This window comes from Giraffa tippelskirchi, chromosome 7, assembly GCF_054371585.1.
Source record: "Giraffa tippelskirchi isolate mGirTip1 chromosome 7, T2T-mGirTip1v1.2.pri, whole genome shotgun sequence".
Taxonomy (NCBI): domain Eukaryota; kingdom Metazoa; phylum Chordata; class Mammalia; order Artiodactyla; family Giraffidae; genus Giraffa; species Giraffa tippelskirchi.
In genome coordinates, this window is record NC_137281.1 from 160,190,615 (window position 1) to 160,213,443 (window position 22,829).

General features: G+C 41.9%; 1 protein-coding gene across 2 annotated transcripts in view; it reads right to left on the reverse strand.

Moving 5' to 3' along the window:
• The window catches only part of FOXN3 (forkhead box N3), a 538,038-nt gene that overhangs the window by 465,744 nt on the left and 49,465 nt on the right, over nt 1–22,829 (reverse strand). The window contains exons 7-8 of one of the 2 annotated variants that reach the window (XM_081510807.1): nt 2,765–3,231; nt 1,054–1,148 (exon numbers count right to left, since the gene is read on the reverse strand). The exons of the other annotated variant lie outside the window; for it this stretch is intronic. The gene's annotated coding sequence lies outside the window, so the exon portion shown is untranslated. The remainder of the gene's footprint in view (nt 1–1,053; nt 1,149–2,764; nt 3,232–22,829) is intronic. 2 annotated transcript variants of the gene reach the window in all.

The following is a 22,829-nucleotide window of genomic DNA, read 5'->3' on the forward strand; positions in this document are numbered from 1 at the left end:
TACTTATACCCAACACCTGCTTGTGGAATATGCAAGGGTATTGTTTCTGCAGTTGAAGACGATGAAGTGTATATGGATTTGTTCCTTGGCCATTTGGTAGGTGGATTATATAAATTACAGACATATTTTAAGATGATTGAAGAGTATTTAACACAAATATACTTTAAATATGACCAACAGAGAGAAAGAGAGAAAGAACAACTTCTACGTCACAGTGAAGGTTTTTTCCATTTCTTAACTGAGGATGATTTCTGAGTCTCTCTCTTCTAAATTTTGAAAAAAATTAAATCAAAGAGAGCAAGGTTTCAACCAGATCATTAAAAACAGGAAAGACTGACAATATTGATTAAATGACAGTTCAAGGCATAGCAACAAATTATCCGTGTAATTCCATATACCTGAAAGCACATTCAACAAATTATCCGTGTAATTCCATACACCTGAAAGCACATTCAACAAATTATCCGTGTAATTCCATATACCTGAAAGCACATTCAACAAATTATCCGTGTTATTCCATATACTTGAAAGCACATTTGATGGAAAAATGGGAGGCGGACAGCTCTTGAGAAGAAATCAAAAGAGGAAAAAACAAGAGAGAGAGAGAAGGAATTCAATTCATCCACAGAATATTGGGCTCCTGCCCTCAGGGAGCTTCTGGGCTACTTTAGCTTGGCCATAGCATTCCTGGGCTGCGGATGGGATTCCTGCTAGTGGCTGCTGAATTTTTCTGATTTAAAAAAAAAAGCAAATATACAAGGCATCTCGAGACTGAAGTTCCCCCCTGTCTTCCTCTTTAGTGGCCCTGTTCATGACTTTCTTATGGTCTGGTAAGTGGACTCCCTTCGGATGTCTACCAGGCTTTCCATCACTGCACCTTTTCATGCTCAGAAAAGTGAAAGATAACATCAATCTGTAAGCATTTAAGCAAGAATTAAAATCTTTCAGAAGTCTTTCTTACCTTTGTAAGATGTAAGTAATTTTAAAACTTGAATGAAAATTGAATGAACAAATGAAAAAAGCGTAAAAGAGTGTAAAAAGGCGTGCGCTTACCCTCGCTTCGAGGCTCACAGTGACGAAAGACAGTAGCCACTAGCTCCACGTGGCTATCAAGCACTTGAAATGCGGCTAATCTGAACCTAGGTGTGCTGTAAGTATCAAATATGTACCGAATTACGAAGATTTAGAACAAAAGAGAATGGGAACTATACCGTTACTAATTTTGTGTATTGATTACATACAGAAATGATAATATTATTATCAGATATATTGGGTTAAATAAGATCTATTCCTAAAACTAATTTCACGTATTTCCTTTTACCTTTTTCGTGTGAATTTAAAATTTCCCCTGGTCCAGAAAATTTTAAATTACTGAAGTGGCTCACACTATATTGATATAGGGTAGAATTTCCCTAGGGAATTCTTTCCTTAAGGATTTTAAGATGGATGGTGTTGTAGTTTATTTTTGAAGATTTATAGAAATAGAGGTAAACAGTCTATGCTAATTTATCTTTTAAGTCCAGAAAGTCCTTTCTATCTGCCTAAAAGAACAATTATGAGTGTCTACAGCAGAGGGTCGGCGGGCTCCCAGGTGCACAGTGGTAAAGAATCTGCCTGCCAGTGCAGGAGCTGCACAAGACTCGGGTTTGATCCCCGGGTCAGGAAAAGCCTCTGGAGGAGGAAATGGCAACCAGCTCCAGTGTTCTTGCCTGGAAAACTCCACGGACAGAGCCTGGTGGGCTACCATCCAAGGGGCTGCAAAGAGCTGGGCTTAACTGAGTGACACAGGAATGCACAGCAGAGGGTCACACTCCAGGCTCAGACAGTCCGTATTTCAGGTGCTGACAACCAAAGGGTCTCCGTCACAGCTGTTCAACCGTGGTCTGTTTTCGTTTGGTTTTGTTCTGATTTTCGACTTCACATCGTGGCTTGTGGGATTTTAGTTCCTGGACCAGGGATTGAACCCAGGCCACCACAGTCCTAACCACTGGCCTAAAGGGGAATCCCCTGTTCAACTGTATTCTTAAAAGAGTGTGAAGGCCACCACAACCAAGACGTAAACAGTGAGTGTGGCTGTTTTTAATAAAACTTTATTTACAAAAGCAGTGGCCATGTCATAAGGCACTAGGAATTTTTAAGTATGACTAGTGGGCATGACAAAAATACCCTGGAAGATGAGAAAAGTTGAAACAAGTAGTCAACTTGCTCTTGGTGAAGAAGTAGTATTGGGACTTCCCTGGAGGCGCAGTGGTTAAGGATTTCTGCCCGCCAACGCAGGGGACACGGGTTCGACCCCCTGGTCCAGGAAGACCCCGTGTGCCATGGAGCAACCAAGCCCGCGTGCCACGGCTGCAGAACGTGTGCCCTAGAGCCCGGGAACCACATTCCTGGGCCTGCGCCCCAGAGCCGGGCTCCGCCGGGAAGAGGAGCTTCCGCTCGCTGCAACTAGGAGAGCCTGTGTGAAGCACAAAGCCCCAGCCACAGATAAACAAGCACATTGTTAATGAAAAAAATAAGTATTGTCTTCTTAGTAATTATGGGACTGATTTGGCACGGGGAGACACTCGGTCTGCAATCATGAAAAGTCTGCATTAAAGATAATACATTTCAAGACAAAATAATGTTTCAATTACACGTACACTACGTTTAGTATCACCCTGTGCAGCAATCATTTGTTATAAAACTACTTATTTCTGAACCAATTCCATATTCACAGTTTTTTTCACATTCATGATTTAAAGAAAGAAAATACGTCTCCACATACCTTTCACTATCATCCACTGCAATGTCTTCCTCGAGTTCCGGGGAGACCGCGTGCACTCAGCCAATGAGAGAGGATGTGACAGACTGCGATAGGCTCCCGTCCAATAAGCGTTACTGTTCTACGAACCATGTGCTCTCAAGCCATCTGCTGTACCACTTAAGTGGGTTTTGTAACGTGTCGTCTGGCTGCCGATGGTGTCTCTTTTTGACACATTTTCTGTTCTGGTTAATAGTGTTGAACCCATTAAATGATTGGCAATATGTCCATGCGATAAGGCTGGACCTGATTTCAAGGGATTTTAAATATCAATTGTTTTAATAGCTTGAGGCACCTTCCTGGGAACAGTTGAGGAAAGAAGAGTGAAGATCAGCAGACCATTGGGATTGGTGGGAACTTGTGAACCTGTGAAGAGCATTGTGAACATCCCCGCACCTCCAGCGGAGAAACCTCGGTGGGAGGCTTGTGCCCTGGTGGGATTTGCAGAGAGGAGACATGAGTTGGCAGCATAGCAATGTAAGATGCTGAGCACATAATTCCACAAGGACGGGGCTTCCCCAGTCTATTCCAGTTACCCGTTTGGAAGGCAGTCCTATTCCTGGAAAAGCAACCCTCTTAATAAAGAAGTCTATGAGTATTCCCGTTGTTGTTCAGTTGCTAAGTCATGTCTGACTCTTTGCAACCTCATGGACTGCTGCACGCCAGGCTCCTCTGTCCGCTACTATCTCCCAGCGTTTGCTCAAAATCATCTCCATTGAGTCGGTGCTGCGATCTGACCACCTCACCCTCTGCTGCCCGCTTCACCATTCTGCTTTTCGTCTTTCCCAGCATCAGGCTCTTTTCCATGAGAATTTCCAGTTTGTTGTGATCCACACAGTTATGAGTATTATGAGTTTATAATTCAAAGTAAACCTAACAAGGTCTTCCCCAGTTTGTTTTGACAAATAAATAAGACTCCTTTGGACCTGCTTTAAGAAATCTATTTTAAAATGTAGTGTAACTTACATGTTTTATTACTTATATATTCAACCACCTAAATGGCTTGAAAACAGTTTATTTTGTTAAGTGGGTTCAGTATTTTCCTCTGAAATATTTTTAAACCATTCATTCCCATGACAAGCTATGTAATACAAAAGTAATCTCTGAGATGTTCTCTAACCCAATCATGACAATTTCTGAAGCAGCAGCATCCAAATTAGTGCATCCGTCAGCTAAACAGCAGCATCATCATTAATTTCTTTGTCAAACTGTTATTCTTCTGTTTAAAAGAGATAGTAAAATCATGTTCTTGTAAGTTACGGTTTAAAATTGGAAAGCGATATGTGATCCCTCTAAAGAAGATAGTCTGCTTCAGAAAGCAGTTAGTATTCCATTCTGGGTTAGAGACGGTTACCAAGGAGACAGCTCAACTTCATCAGTAGGCTTCTAGAATCAGGAATCTAGTGGGTTCTTAGGAAGTGTTTGTAGAAAGAAAAAGCAGAGAGAGAAAGAAGGAAAGAGAAGAGGGAGGGGGAAGGAAGGGGAGACAGGCTCCTTCCTCTTAGGAAAGACCATCATGATGGTTAATCTCATGTGTTAACTCCGCTAGGCCACAGAACCCAAGTGTTTGGGCAAATACTATTGTAACTATTTCTGTGAAGCTATTTTTTAGACCAGATTAACACTTAAATCAGTAGAGGCTGAGTAAAGCAGACCACCTGAATGTGGGCGAGCCTCATCAAATCAGTTGAAGGCCTTAATTGAAAAACACTGACTACCCACTTAGAACAGAGACTTCTGCCAGAAGATGGCCTTGAGTCAAACTGCAGCATCAACTCTTTCCTGGGTTCCCACTCCTGCTATAGAACCTTCCCCTTCCAGGCTACACCTATAACCTCATATTGTTGTTGCTTTTAAGTCACTCAGCCGTGTCCAACTCTTTTTGACCCCATGGACTACAGCACGCCAGGCTTCCCTGTCCTGCACCATCTCCTAGAGTTTCCTCAAACTCATGTCCATTGAGTCAGCGATGCCATCCAGCCATCTCATCCTCTGTCGTCCCCTTCTCCTCCTGCCTTCAATCTTTCCCAGCATCAAGGTCTTTTCCACTGAGTCACTTCTTTGCATCAGGTGGCCCAAGTATTGGAGCTTCAGCCTCAGCATCAGTCCTTCCAATGAATATTCAGGGTTGATTTCCTTTAGGATGGACTGGGCCTTATATACAACAGTCCTGTGTGATATGTGGGCGCCACCCCGAAGTGCACAGTTAACAGCGTTTTCTCTGGGACACCCCTGAAGGACAGTGGTGAAGTGCAATCCTTCTGGTTGGTAGAACTTTGAACAGTGTGCCCGGTTGTTCACTTTGCTTGTTAGGAGAAATGGCCAGATGTACAGTTAGAAAACAACTCAGAGTCTGTGGCCATGTGAGGTCTGTGGTTTGACTTGGAAGGAATATGACCAGAAAATCAGTGGCAAGGAGGTCTGGAGAAGAGGTATGTGGACAGAGCTACCTGAATGAGCAAAAAATTGGAAGATATCTGTGTTCCATGCGAATGCTCACCAAATGGTGACCCCAGCAGAAGAGGACCTTAATAGTCGAGTGCATAGGATGACCCACTGTGCGGACATCAGTCAGCCTCTCTCTCCCTGCCAGCCCTGTTGCTGCCCAGCGGGCTCGTGAGCAAATGGCCATGGTGGCTGGGATAGAGGTTGTGCACAGGCTCAGCGACATGGACTTCTACTCACCAAGGTCAACTTGGTTACAGCCACTGCTGAGAGTCCAATCTGCCAGCAGCAGAGAATGACAATGAGTCCCTGATACGGCATCATTGCCTGGGGTGATCAACCAGCTAGTTGGATAATTACATTGGATCCCTTCCATCATGAAAGGGGCAATGTTTCGTTCTTACTGAAATAGACACTCTGGATATAGTGTTGTCTTTCCTATACATACTGCTGCCAAAATTACCATCTGTGGATTTAGTAGAATGTCCTATCCTCTGTCATGGTACCCCACACAGCACTGCTTCGGAAGCTGTATATGCTCTGAATCAGGGCCTCATATATGGTGCCATTTCTCCCATACCAGGATTCACGCTCTGGGAACCAAGGGATGGAAATGAGAAGGGCACCTGTCACTATTACTCTTACTGACCCCCTAGCAAAATCTCTGCTTCTTTTCCCAAGGTCTCATGCTCTGCTGGCCCGGTGGTCTTAGTTCCAGGGAGAGATTCTTTCACTGAGAGACACAACCATGATTCCAGTGAACGGAAGGTTAGGACCGCCTCCCAGGTATTGATACTTTGGGGTCCTCACGCCTCTGAATCAACAGCAAAGAGGGCGTTACTGTGCTGACTGCAGTGACTGATTCTGGTTACCAAGGGGAAACTGGACTGCTGCCTCACAGTGCAGCCAAGGAAGAGCGTGTGTGGAAGACAGGAGACCCCATGGAGTTTCTCTTGGTATTGCCACGTCTGCGACGGAAAACTACAACCACCCAACCCTGGCAGGACTGCTATGGCCCAGACCCTTCAGGAAAGAAGTTTTAGGTCACCCACCAGTTCAAGAACCCTGACCAGTTGAAGTGCTTCCTGATAGCAAAGGAAATACGGAATGGGTAGTGAAAGAAGATATTTATAAATACCAGCTATGACCACATGACCCGTTTCAGGAGCAAGGACTATAACTGTCATGAGTACTTCTTCCTTATTTTGTTATGAATATGTTTGTATGTGCGTATTATATGTTTATAAAGCTATATAGATATCCTATATCTCTTTTCTTCTCTATCATGTAATGTAAAATGTATTGACTTTATATCATAATATTTAAGTATTGTTAACTTTGTATCATTGTATTTAGGTTACAAAATATCAAGGAGAAGAGTAAAGATCATCTAAGGACTGCATTTTCTTCTGGGGAAACAGTGTTTTTGGTTTTGTGCAGGATAGTCGTATCATGTTAGGTAAAGTATGACCTTGTTACTGTCTTTACTTGGAGACTAAGTTGGTTTAAGGAGCTGTATATGGATGCCAAGTTGTCAAGGCATTGGCTTGTGAAGTTAGTTTTATGTGTCAACCAGGTTAGGCCACAGAATCCAGCTATTTGGTCAAACCCCAGTCTAGATGTTGCTATGAAGATATTTTTTTAAATGAGATTAACATTTAAATCAGTCAACTTTGAGTACAGCAGATGTGGGTGGGTCTCATCCCATCAACTGAACATCTCAAAGGAAAAAAGACTGAGATCCTGATATATCCAGCAACCAAGTATTACTCAGTGGTAAAGAGAAGTGTGCTCCCAAGCCATGAAAAAGCAAGCTCAAATGCATATGCTAAATGAAAGAAGCCAGTCTGAAAAGTCTGCATACTATATAATGTGAACTGCATGACATTCTGGGAGAGGCAAACCTGTGGACAGTTTCCAAAGATCATTTGTTGAATAAGGGATAAAAAGGTGGTTCAAAGAGGATTTTCAGAGCAGTGAAACCACTCTGTATGATGCTATGATGATGGACATAAGTCTTTATACCTTTCTCCAAACCCATAAAGTATACAACAGCAAGAGTGACTCTTTCTGGCCGTGCTGGGTCTTCTCTGTGGCACTGGCGCTCTTTGTGGCTGGACGCGGGGCTCTAAAGCATAGGCTTAGTTGCCCCGAGTCATGTGGGATTTTAGTTCCCCGACCAGGGATCGAACCTGTAATCCCTCCCCTGAAAGGCAGACCCTTAACCACTGGACCACCAGGGAAGTCCCTACGGCACCAAGACTGGATCTGTTCTTCATTTGGTGGCACCAGGTCTTAGCTGTGGTAGGCAGGAGCTTTGACCTTCCTTGTGGGATATTTTGTTGCTCAGCTGCGGCATGTGGGACCTAGTTCCCTGCATTGGGAGTGCGGAGTTCTAACCACTGGACAACGAGGGGAGGCCCCAGGAGTGAACCTTAATGTAAAATATGGACTTCTGAGCGACAATAACGTGTTAATGCAACTTCATCAACGGCAACAAATGTGCCCCTCTGGTTGGGGATGTTGATCACAGGGAGGATATCCATGTGCAGGGGAAGGAGGTTTGTGGGAAATCTCTACCTTTCCCTAAATTTTGCTGTGAGCCTCAAGCTGCTCTAAAAATAAAGTCTACTCACACGCACAAAAAAAGACTGAGGTACTCCAAGTAAGAGGTAATTCTGCCTCCAGACAGCTTTTCAACTCAAGCTACAAAGTCAGCTATTCTGTGAGGCTCTAGTCTGTTAGCCTATCCTGCACAGCCTCCAAAATCACATGTATTAAATAGTTATTGTGGTTCAGTCACTAAGTTGAGTCCAATCCTTTTGCAATCATGTGGACTGTACTCCACTAGGCTCCTCTGTCCAAGGGATTTCCCAGGCAAGAATACAGGAGTCGGTTGCCACTTCCTTCTCCAGATCTTCCCAACCCAGGAATCAAACCCATGTCCCCTGCAGTGGCAGGAAGATTTTTTACCACTCAGCCACTCAGTTCAGTTCAGTAGCTCAGTCATTACTGACTCTTTGCAACCCCATGGACTGCAGCACTCCAGGCCTCCCTGTCCATCACCAACTCCCAGAGTTTACTCAAACTCATGTCCAGTGAGTTGGTGATGCCATCAAACCATCTCATCCTCTGTCGTCCCCTTCTCCTCCTGCCTTCAATCTTTCCCAGCATCAGGGGCTTTTCCAGTGAGTCAGTACTTTGCATCAGGTGGCCAAAGTATTGGAGTTTCAGCTGCAGCATCAGTCCTTCCAACGAATGTTCAGGACTGATCTCCTTTATGATGGACTGGTTTGATCTCCCTGCAGTCCAAGGGACTCTCAAGAGTCTTCTCCAACAACACAGATCAAAAGCATCAATTCTTCGGCGCTCAGCTTTCTTTATAGTCCAACTCTCACATCCGTACATGACTACTGGAAAAACCATAGCCTTGACTAGACGGACCTTTGTTGGCAAAGTAATGTCTCTGCTTTTCAATATGCTGTCTATGTTGGTCATAGCTTTTCTTCCAAGGAGCAAGTGTCTTTTAATTTCATGGCTGCAATCACCATCTGCAGTGATTTTGGAGCCCAAGAAAATAGTCTGTCACTGTTTCCATTGCTTCCCCATCTATTTGTCATGACGTGATGGAACTGGATGCCATGATCTTAGTTTTCTGAATGTTGAGCCTTAAGCCAACTTTTTCACACTCCTCTTTCACTTTCATCAAGAGGCTCTTTAGTTCTTCTTCGCTTTCTGCCATAAGGGTGGTGTCATCTGCATATCTGAGGTTATTGATATTTCTCCCGGCAATCTTGATTCCAGCTTGTGCTTCCTCCAGCTCAGCATTTCTCGTGATGTACTCTGCATATACGGAGAAGGCAATGGCACCCCACTCCAGTACTCTTGCCTCGAAAATCCCATGGACGGAGAAGCCTGGTAGGCTATAGTCCATGGGGTCGCTAAGAGTCGGACACGACTGAGCAACTTCACTTTTACTTTTCCCTTTAATGCACTGGAGAAGGAAATGGCAACCCACTCCGGTATTCTTGCCTGGAGAATCCCAGGGATGGTGGAGCTTGGTGGGCTGCCGTCTATGGGGTCGCACAGAGTTGGACACGACTGAAGCGACTTAGCAGCAGTAGCAGCACTCTGCATATAAGTTAAATAAGCAGGGTGACAATATATAGCCTTGACATACTCCTTTCCCAATTTGGATCCAGTCTGTTGTTAACTGTTGCTTCTTGACCTGCATACAGATTTCTCAGGAGGCAGGTCAGGTGGTCTGATATTCCCATCTCTTTCAGAATTTTCCAAAATTTGTTGTGATCCACACAGTCAAAGGCTTTGGCATAGTCAATAAAGCAGAAATAGATGTTTTTCTGGAACTCTCTTGCTTTTTTGATGATCCAATAAATGTTGGCAATTTGATCTCTGGTTCCTCTGCCTTTTCTAAAACCAGCTTGAACATCTGGAAGTTCACAGTTCACGTATTGTTGAAGCCTGGCTTGGAGAATTTTGAGCATTACTTTACTAGCATGTGAGATGAGTGCAATTGTGTGGTAGTTTGAACATTCTTTGGCATTGCCTTTCTTTGGGATTGGAATGAAAACTGACCTTTTCCAGTCCTGTGGCCACTGCTGAGTTTTCCAAATTTGCTGGCATATCGAGTGCAGCACTTTCACATTATCTTTGAGGATTTGAAATAGCTCAACTAGAATTCCATCACCTCCACTAGCTTTGTTCGTAGTGATGCTTCCTAAGGCCCACTTGACTTCACATTCCAGGATGTCTGGCTCTAGGTGAGTGATCACACCATCGTGATTATCTGGGTCATGAAGATCTGTTTTGTACAGTTCTTCTGTGTATTCTTGCCACCTCTTCTTAATATCTTCTGCTTCTGTTAGGTCCATACCATTTCTGTCCTTAATTGAGCCCATCTTCGCATGAAATGTTCTCTTGGTATCTCTAATTTTCTTGAAGAGAGCTCCAGTCTTTCCCATTCTATTGTTTTCCTCTATGTCTTTGCATTGATCGCTGAGGAAGGCTTTCTTATCTCTCCTTGCTATTCTTTGGAACTCTGCATTCAAGCCCTAAATTCCATGAGTCAATCCTTAAAAATCTACATGTGTATGCGTGTGTGTGCAGTGTAATACATCCTGTTGGTTGTGTCTCTCTGCTTCTGGAGAATCCTAAGATAAACACTATATTTTGATGATATAAACATGTTCTGCATGTCTTTAAGTGTTTTGTTTTGTTTTTAATGGCGGTTGTTACATGGAGAGAAAGATGATGAAACTCAAAGCTTGAGGAGATGGACGCAGTCAGAGGTAAGGCTCTCACGATCAGAGGCATCCAGTCCCACTGAAGGAAGTTCAGGATGAGTCTCAGATTTTTAATAAAACGTGAGAAGGACCTGATGGTCTGAAAGTTGGGGTAGGTAGTGGAGAGCAGAGGTGCCGTCTGCATTGAAAAGTCCCTTTCTTTAATGACTCCTACCAGACACACGAGCAGACCCCATCCTAGTCATCCTGAGAGCTAGGACCTTTGATGACAGCAGACCCCATCCTAGTGATCCTGAGAGCTAGGACCTTTGATGACAGCTGCGGTGCTAGTCAGAACAGCAGAAGCTTTGATCGGAAGTATAAAGATTCCAATAACTGGAAGAAGAAAGATGCTATGGAGCTTTAAGAATACAACAAAGACTGGTCTCCCTCGGTGGCTCAGTGGTAAAGAACCCGCCTGCCGGTGTTGGGGACACGGGCTCCATCCCTGGCCCAGGAAGATCCCACAGGCCGTGGAGCAACTAAACCCGTGGCCACAACTCCTGAGCCTGTGCTCTGGAGCCCGGAGACGCAAGTCCCGAGACCACGAGCCGCAGCTGCGAAGCCCACACTCCCTAGAGTGCATGCTCCCCGGCAACAGAGGCCTTGGCAGCGAGAAGCCGCGCACTACAGCGCCAGAGGACCCCCTCTCGCCGCAACTGGAGAAAAGCCCGTGCAGCAACAAGACCCAGCACTGCAAAAAATTAACCAACAAATAATTTATTAAAAAAAAAAAGAATGCAACAAAGGTTAACAGTGATCGATCAGATTCAAGGATGGATGAGAAATGTAGCAAACGTATTTAGGTATGCATTTTTCTTACAGCCGTTTGCTCTATGGGGCTATCTTCTTTGCTTTTTAAAGTTTGTTATCTGTTTTAATAAAGAGATATCGTCTTTGTAAAAAGAAATTATAATCAGGTTATAAAATAATCTTTTGACTAATGATACCTTTGGGAGATTTGGGTGTTTTAGACTGCAAAGCCCTAATGTAAGAATCATCACTTCCTTGGTGGCCAGTATCCTAATCATATGCAAAGCACTAAGAGGAACTAAACAGACTTTTTGAGTGCCAGGCCAACAAGCTCAACCCCACGAGGAGAAAAAAAATATTGGAGAAGAAAAACAATATTAAAACTTGCATGTCTGGGTGAACTTCAAATGCTGTGCCAAACCTCACGACCAATAATTATAGCAGAATAGCACTCAAGACACCCTATCTAAGTCTAGGGTTGTAAACTCTTTCAAGTTATAAGGACTATATTATTTTCAAAATTACTGGGAATTTCTACAGAATGCTCCCATCTCTTTAAGAAGTTTCCACAGTTTGCTGTCATCCACACAGTCATGAGGCTTTAGTGTAATCAATGAAGCAGAACTCACATTTTTTTGGAATTCCCTTGGTTTCTTCATGATCCAACGAATGTTGGCAATTTGATTTCTGGTTCCTCTGCTTTTTCTAAATGCAGCTTGTACATCTGGAAGTTCTTGGTTCACGTATTACTGAAGTCTAACTAGCAGGATTTTGAACACTACCTTGCTAGCCTGTGAAAGGAGCTCAATTGTATGGTAGTTTGAGCATTCTTTGGCATTGCCCTTCTTTGGGACTGGAATGAAAACTGACCTTTTCCAGTCCTGAGGCCACCACTGAGTTTTCCAAATTTTCTGACATGTTGAGAGCAACACTAAAATTACACAAAACTAGCTAATCTCATCACACAGACCACAGCCTTGTCTATCTCAATGAAACTAAGCCATGCCGTGTGGGGCCACCCAAGACGGACGGGTCATGGTGGAGAGGTCTGACAGAATGTGGTCCACTGGAGAAGGGCATGGCAAACCACTTCAGTATTCTTGCCTTGAGAACCCCATGAAGAGTATGAAAAGGCAAAAAGATAGGACACTGAAAGATGAAGTCCCCAGGTCGGTAGGTGCCCAAAATGCTACTGGAGATCAGTGGAGAAATAACTCCAGAAAGAAGGAAGGGATGGAGCCAAAGCAAAAACGATACCCAGCTGTGGATGGGACTGGTGATAGAAGCAAAGTCCAATGCTGTAAAGAGCAATACTGCATAGGAACCTGGAATGTTAGGTCCATGAATCAAGGCAAATTGGAAGTGGTCAAACAGGAGATGGCAAGAGTGAATATCGACATTCTAGGAATCAGCGAACTAAGATGGACTGGAATGGGTGAATTTAACTCAGATAATCATTATATCTACTACTGTGGGCAAGAATCCCTAAGAAGAAATGGAGTAGCCATCATGGTCAACAAAAGAATCTGAAATGCAGTACTTGAATGCAATCTCAAAAACGACAGAATGATCTCTGTTCGTTTCCAAGGCAAACCATTCAATATCACAGTAATCCAAGTCTATGCCCCAACCAGTAATGCAAAAGAAGCTGAAGTTGAACGGTTCTATGAAGACCTACAAGACCTTCTAGAACTAACACCCAAAAAAGATGTCCTTTTCATTATAGGGGACTGGAATGCAAAAGTAGGAAGTCAAGAAACACCTGGAATAACAGGCAAATTTGGCCTTGGAGTACAGAACGAAGCAGGGCAAAGGCTAATAGAGTTTTGAAAAGAGAACCCACTGGTCATAGCAAACACCATCTTACAACAACACAAGAGAAGACTCTACACATGGACATCACCAGAGGGTCAACACCGAAATCAGACTGATTATATTCTTTGCAGCCAAAGATGGAGAAGCTCTATACAGTCAGCAAAAACAAGACCAGGAGCAGACTGTGGCTCAGATCATGAACTGCTTATTGCCAAATTCAGATTTAAATTGAAGAAAGTAGGGAAAACCACTAGTCCATTCAGGTATGACCTAGATCAAATCCCTTATGAGTATACAGTAGAAGTGACAAATAGGTTTAAAGGACTAGATCTGGTAGACAGAGTGCCTGATGAACTATGGACAGAGGTTCGTGACATTGTACAGGAGACAGGGATCAAGACAATCCCCATGGAAAAGAAATGCAAAAAAGCAAAATGGCTGCCTGAGGAGGCCTTACAGATAGCTGGGAAGAGAAGAGAAGCGAAAAGCAAAGGAGAAAAGGAAAGATATTCCCATCTCAATGCAGAGTTCCAAAGAATAGCAAGGAGAGATAAGAAAGCCTTCCTCAGTGATCAATGCAAAGAAATAGAGGAAAACAACAGATTGGGAAAGACTAGAGATCTCTTCAAGAAAATTAGAGATACCAAAGGAACATTTCATGCAAAGATAGGCTCAATAAAGGACAGAAATGGTATGGACCTAACAGAAGCAGAAGATATTAAGAAGAGGTGGCAAGAATACACAGAAGAACTGCACAAAACAGATCTTCATGACCCAGATAATCACGATGGTGTGATCACTCACCTAGAGCCAGACATCCTGGAATGTGAAGTCAAGTGGGCCTTAGGAAGCATCACTACGAACAAAGCTAGCAGAGGTGATGGAATTCCAGTTGAGCTATTTGAAATCCTCAAAGATGATGCTGTGAAAGTGCTGCACTCGATATGCCAGCAAATTTGGAAAACTCAGCAGTGGCCACAGGACTGGAAAAGGTCAGTTTTCGTTCCAATCCCAAAGAAAGGTAATGCCAAAGAATGCTCAAACTACCGCACAATTGCACTCATCTCACATGCTAGTAAAGTTATGCTCAAAAGTCTCCAAGCCAGGCTTCAGCAATATGTGAACCGTGAACTTCCAGATGTTGAAGCTGGTTTTAGAAAAGGCAGAGGAACCAGAGATCAAATTGCCAATATCCGCTGGATCATTGAAAAAGCAAGAGAGTTCCAGAAAAATATCTATTTCTGCTTTATTGACTATGCCAAAGCCTTTGACTGTGTGGATCACAAGAAACTGTGGAAAATTCTGAAAGAGATGGAAATACCAGACCATCTGACCTGTCTCTTGAGAAACCTGTATGCAGGTCAGGAAGCAACAGTTAGAACTGGACATGGAACAACAGACTGGTTCCAAACAGGAAAAGGAGTCCGTCAAGGCTGTATATTGTCACCCTGCTTATTTAACTTATATGCAGAGTACATCATGAGAAACGCTGGGCTGGAACACAAGCTGGAATCAAGATTGCCGGGACAAATATCAATAACCTCAGATATGCGGATGACACCACCCTTATGGCAGAAAGTGAAGAAGAACTAAAGAGCCTCTTGATGAAAGTGAAAGAGAAGAGTGAAAAAGTTGGCTTAAAACTCAGCATTCAAAAAATGAAGATCATGGCCTCTGGTCTCATCACCTCATGGCAAATAAATGGGGAAACAATGAAACCAGTGAGAGACTTTACTTTTTTGGGCTCCAAAATCACTGCAGGTGGTGACTGCAGCCATGAAATTAAAAGACGCTTGCTCCTTGGAAGAAAAGCTATGACCAACCTAGACAGCATGTTAAAAAGCAGAGACATTACTTTGCCAACAAAGGTCTGTCTAGTCAAGGCTATGGTTTTTCCAGTGGTCATGTATGGATGTGAGAGTTGGACGGTGAAGAAAGCTGAGCACCAAAGAACTGATGCTTTTGAACTGTGGTGTTGGAGAAGACTCTTGAGAGTCCCTTGGACTGCACGGAGATCCAATCAGTCCATCCTAAAGGAGATCAATCCTAGGTGTTCATTGGAAGGACTGATGTTGAAGCTGAAACTCCAATACTTTGGCCACCTCATGCAAAGCGTTGACCCATTGGAAAAGATCCTAATGCTGGGTAGGATTGGGGGCAGGAGGAGAAGGGGACGACATAGGATGAGATGGTTGGATGGCATCACTGACTCGATGGACATGGGTTTGTTTAGACTCTGGGAGTTGGTGATGGACAGAGAGGCCTGGTGTGCTGTGATTCATGGGGTCACAAAGAGTCGGACATGACTGAGCGACTGAACTGAACTGAACTGAGTGCAACACTTTAACAGCATCCTCTTTTAGGATTTTAAATAGCTCAGCTGGAATTCCTTCACCTCCACTAGCTTTGTTCATATCAATGGTAATGCTTCCTAAGGTCCACTTGACTTCACAGTCCAGAATGTCTGACTTCAGATGAGTGACCACACCATCATGGTTGTGCAGGTCATTAAGATAGTTTTGGATAGTTCTGTGTATTCTTGCCACCTCTTAATCTCTTCTGCTTCTGTTAACTCCTTATGGTTTCTGTCCTTTATCGTGCCCATCCTTGCATGAAATATTTCCTTGATATCTCCAACTTTCTTGAAGAGATCTCTCGTCTTTCCCATTCTATTATTTTCCTCTATTTCTTTGCATTGTTCATTTAAGAAGGCTTTCCTATCTCTTCTTGCTATTCTCTGGAACTCTGCATTCAGTTGAGTAAATCTTTCCCTTTCTCCCTTGCCTTTCCCTTCCCTTCTTTCCTTAACTATTTGTAAAGCCTCCTAAGGCAACCACTTTGCCTTCTTGCATTTCTTTTTTCTTTGGGATGTTTTTAGTCACTGCCTCCTGAACAATGAATGTTAGGAACTTGTGTCCTAATTCTTCAAGAAGCGACAGTTAGAACCAAACATGGAACAACTGACTGGTTCAAAACTGGGAAAGGAGTACGACAATACTGTATATTGTTACCCTGTTTATTTAACCTATATACAGAGTCCAGGGCTTCTCAGGTGGCATTAGTGGTAAAGAACCCGCCTGCAATGTATGAGATATAAGAGACACAGATTCGATCCCTGGGTTGGAAAGATCCCCTGGAGGAGGGCATGGCAACCCACTCCAGGATTCTTGCCTGGAGAATCCCATGGACAGAGGAGCCTGGGGGGCTACAGTCCAAAGGGTCACAAAGACTCGGACACGACTGAAGCAACTTAGCGTGCACACTCACAAGCAGAGTACATCATGCTAAATGCTGGGCTGATGAAGCACAAGCTGAAATCAAGATTGCCGGGAGAAATATCAACAACCTCAGATATGCAGATGATACCATTCTAATGACAGAAAGTGAAGAGAAACTAAAAACCTCTTGATGAGGTTGAAAGAGGAGAGTGAAAAAACTGGCTTGAAACTCAACATTCAGAAAACTAAGATCATGGCATCTGGTCCCATCACTTCATGACAAATAAAGGAGGAAAAAGTGAAAGCAGTGACAGACTTTATTTTCTTGGGCTCCAAAATCACTGCAGACAGTGAATGCAGCCTTGAAATTAAAGGACACTTGTTCCTTGGAAGGAAAGCCATGACACACCTAGACTGTGTATTAAAAGCAGAGACATCATTTGATGACAAAGATCTCAATAGTCAAAGCTATGGTTGGATCATAAAGAAGGCTGAGCACCAAAGAATTGATGTTTTCATATTGTGATGGTGGAGAAGGCTCCTGAGAGTCCTTTGGACAGAAAAGAGATCAAACCAGTCAATCCTAAAGGAAATCAACCGTGAATATTCATTTGAAGGACTGAAGCTAAAGCTGAAGCTCCAAAACTCTGACCACCTGATGCAAAGGGCCAACTGATTAGAAAAGACCCTGATGCTGGGAAAGACTGAAGGCAAAAGGAGACGGGGTGGCAGAGGGTGACATGATTAGACAACATCATGCACTCAATGGACATGAACTTAAGCAAACTCTGAAAGATAGTGGCGAACTGAGGAGCCTGGTGTGCTGCAGTCCATGGGGTTGCAAAGAATCAGACACCACTTAGCTACTGTACAACAACAACCTCTAGAATGCTAGTCATATTTTGGTATCTGATGCAAACATATGCAATGACAAAAAAGTTCCTAGGAATTTGGAAGTTACTTTAAATGAATGTCCATATTCATTCATACGCACGAGTTCCCTGATTACTTAGATGAGGCAAGTTTTGAGCCCCTGGCGCAGGTGGTGCTAGTGGTAAAGAGCCTGCCTGCCAATGCAGGAGACTTTAGAGACCCAGGTTCAACCCCTGGGTGCAGAAGATCCCCTGGAGAAGGGAATGGCAGCCCACTGCAGTATTCTTGCCTGGAGAATCCCAGGGACAGAGGAGCCTGGCGGGCTACAGTCTATGGGGCCGCAGAGAGTCGGACACGACTCAAGGGACTTGGTAAGCACAGCACAGTAATTCTTCAGTAGCTTCAGGGCTCATCTGCCACGGATTTATCTAACGAGATGTGAAGCGTCTCAATAACCTACACACTTTAAAAATCTCTGCATCTTACTGCGAGTAAAAGCAAGGTCCTCCTTCTGGATTCCTTATCACAGCTCCCACTGATGTTCTTAATAGCCTAACTGGTCTCACTGCCTCCACTCACCTCCAGACCCTCTCCCAATTCAAATCCCTCCTTCATGTCATGGCCAGAGGTACCTTTCGAAAATCCTAGATCTGATCCGGCCACTTCCCCGCTCAGATGTACTCCTGGCCCCTCATCACCGAGAGCAGGGGTCTCAGTCTGGAGCACACCAGAGACTCATTTGGAGAACTCCTTCAAACAAAGATCATCCTGGGGTTCCATTCCCAGAGTTTCTGATGCAGTAGGTCTAAGCCCAGGACCAATGGTTTGCCTTTCAAAGACGTTTCCAGGTGATGGTGGTGGTCTGAGACCACATTTCAAAACCTACAACCCTAGAGTGTAAAGCCTGGACTTCTTAATATAATCAAAGGAGGTCCTCCACTGTCTGGACCCTGACATCTCTCAAATTTCGTCTCCTGCCTGCTGTGCCCTTCACCCATTACACACCAAATTCTAGCTCACCCTGAGCGTAAGCCTCACCTCCCTCTCAGAGCGCCCTTCAAGCAAAATCAATCAGTTCCTCTTCCAAGTGCCCACTGACTTTGTTTCATCACTCTCTTATAACGAGCATTGCCATCTCTTTGCAACCATTAGTTTACACACATCAGCTCACCCCCTAGATTGGGTACCCCATGAAGATAGGATGTGGTCATACAGCTTCGTGCTTCCAGCATCAGAAGATAGTAGGTGCTCAGTAAGTATTTGCGTGGGCTTTTAAATCAGTGTAAATAGCAAACGCACAACTTTTCAAATACCATGTTTCTCTAAGACATTTAGAAGCCCCGCACCCTGCTGCGTCTCGCCAGTAGGATTAGACTGTTGTCAGTGACTTGGAGCTCAAGATGCTGCCCGCAGCAAAGAAAGTATGATGTCGTTAACATCCTGTAGCTATTTGTGATCCTGATTTAAAAGGACACGTATACACCATGTGTACAAATAGAGTGAAGGACCATCTGGAATCTTGATTGGAATCTAGGACGAGCTAGACTGACACCAAGCCAAAAGCTTGTGTTTGTCTCTGAAACTCCGCACGGTTCTGTGAGAATCAAAGATGGCCATGCATCTCTTACAGACAGAGCTGAGGATTCCCAGGTAACAGAATAACTGGAGTACCGCAACTAGAGATGGAGCAACTTTTAAACTGTGGAGACTCTCTATGGTCCACGGGATAAAGAGAGAAAGAGAGTCTAAAAGAACAACCGCTCTGGCTGTTTATAAACAGTGAACGTCCTGTGTTCTGCGTCTCGGACTGTTTGTGGTGCAGGTCGCCTCTGGAGAAACCCCTGTACAACTGAACATCAGCGTCTGCAAACGTAAATAATATTATATACACAGGGCCTATCGTTCTATTCCTGGCTCTGACGGGCTGTGCGTTCTGGTGGATCACTCACTGACGATTACAGGATGATGGCTCCAAGGGAAGGTATATCTGGTCTCTAACTGCTACAACCTATCAATTACCCCTTCCTTCCTTCTTTCTTCTTCCCTCCCCTCCTTCCCTTTTTCCTTCTGATTCTCTTGCCCTTATATATTCATACACACACATACACATTATATATATATATATATACACACACATACACATTATATATATACACACACACACATTATATATATACACACACATATACATTATATATATATATACACACACATACACACACACATTATATATATATACACACACATACACACACACACATTATATATATACACACACACATACACACATACACATTATATATATATACACACATACACACACATACACATTATATATATATATACACACACATACACACACATACACATTATATATATATACACACATACACACACATACACATTATATATATATACACACATACACATTATATATATATACACACATACACACACATTATACATATATACACACACACACATTATATACATATACACACACACATACACATTATATATATATATACACACATACATATTATATATATATATATATACACACACACATACACACACATACACATTATATACATACACACACACACATACACATTATATATATATACACACATACATATTATATATATATACACATACATTCACACACATACACATTATATACATATACACACACATACACATTATATACATATATACACACATACACACACATACACATTATATACACACACACATACACATTATATATATACACACACATACATATTATATATATATACACACACACATACACACACATACACATTATATACATACACACACACACATACACATTACATATATATACACACATACATATTATATATATATATACACACACATACACACACATACACATTATATACATATACACACACGTACACATTATATACATATATACACACATACACACACATACACATTATATACACACACACACATACACATTATATACATATACACACACATACATACACACACACACATTATATAGATATATACACACATACACACACACATACACATTATACATATATATATACACACACATTATATACATATATACACACAGACACACACATACACACATACACACATACACACACATACACATTATACACACACATACACATTATATATATATACACACATACACACACATACACATTACATATATACACACATACACACACATACACATTATATATATACACACATACACACACATTGTATATATATACACACACACATTATATACACACACACACACACACACATATATATACACACACATACACACATTTTATATATATATACACACATACACACACATACACATTATATACATATATACACACACACACATACACATTATATATATATACACACACATACACACATACACATTATATACATATACACACACACACATACACATTATATATATATACACACACATACACACATACACATTATATACATATACATACACATACACACACATACACATTATATACATATATACACACATACACACACATACACATTATATATAAACACACACATACACATTATATACATACACACACACACACATACACACACATTATATAGATATATACACACATACACACATACACACACACATACACACACATACACATTATACATATACACACACATTATATACATATATACACACAGACACACACATACACACATACACACACATACACATTATATATATACACACACATACACACATACACATTATATGCATATACACACACATACACAAACATACACATTATATAGATATTTACACACATACACACACACACACATACACACACATACACGTTATATATATACACACACATACACATTATATGCATATACACACATACACACACATACACATTATATATATATATACACACATACACACACATACATATTATATATATATATACACACATACACACACATACACATTATATATATATGCACACACATACACATTATATATACACACACATACACACACATACACATTATATATATATACACACATACACACACATACACATTATATACATATATACACACATACACACACATACACATTATATACATATATACACACATACACACATACACATTATATACATATACACACACATACACACACATACACATTATATACATATACACACACATACACATTATATATATACACACACATACACATTATATACATATACACACACACATAGACATTATATACATATATACACACATACACGCACATACACATTATATATATATACACACACACACATACACATTATATACATATACACACACATACATACACACACATTATATAGATATATACACACATACACACATACACACACACATACACACACATACACATTATACATATATATACACACACACACATTATATACATATATACACACAGACACACACATACACACATACACACACATACACACATACACATTATACACACACATACACATTATATACATATATACACACAGACACATACACACATACACACACACATACACACACATATACACACATACACATTATATATATACACACACATACACACACATACACATTATATGCATATACACACACATACACATTATACACACACACACACACACACACACACTTCTCCTGTTACTCAATTACTTCTCTTGATTTTCATTAATTCAGTCATCAGATGATCCTCCTCATGCTCTGATAAAAGCTACTAAATTTTGCTCAGCCTTTAACTATCTGTTATCAGATCCTGCTCATCAGAACATATTCAGCGTTTATAATGTTCTCCAGAAATTTTGCTCATTTTTATTCAATAAATAATTGAGGGTGGCAGGTTCTGGTGATACCACAGTGAATAAAATAAATATGATTCCTGACCTCACTGGGCTCCCACCATGATGAGGGACACTGTCGGTAAATAAATAATCTCCCAAATAAGTTAACAATTACCAAGTACAAGAGCCTTGAAAGAAAAGTCTTTCTTATGAAACATTAAGAATGAAGGGTCTTGTCTTTGATACCATGAGGGTGGCAACCATCAACACTGCAGCCTACAGACTGGCCCAGCTAGTTAAGAACTAAAAAGAAAAAGAATTTAATTAAGGGTTATTTGACAACCACAAAAGAAAAAGAATGATGACTCTAACTTAAAGGAAGCAAATATGGAATATTTTATCATCAACCCCAATTCTCCTCCCTTTTTTATATCCAAGCCCTTTGTCATGATTGTTTTAACCCCGCCCATAAAAGGGGTGGAGTGCACTTCCCACCTTAAACTTTGCGAGTCGAGCACAACTGAGCGGCTAAGCACACTGCGCTTCTGCCGTTGCTGTGAGAACATCCCCAGATTACTTCGCTGGTGCCAGGAGGAGGAGACACACCCAAAGCAACCTGACCTTCCAGATGTGTTCCAGTCAGTCCTGGTTGAAGGCAAAGCCTCCAGCCATCCCACAAGCACACGAGTGAGCCCAGCTTACA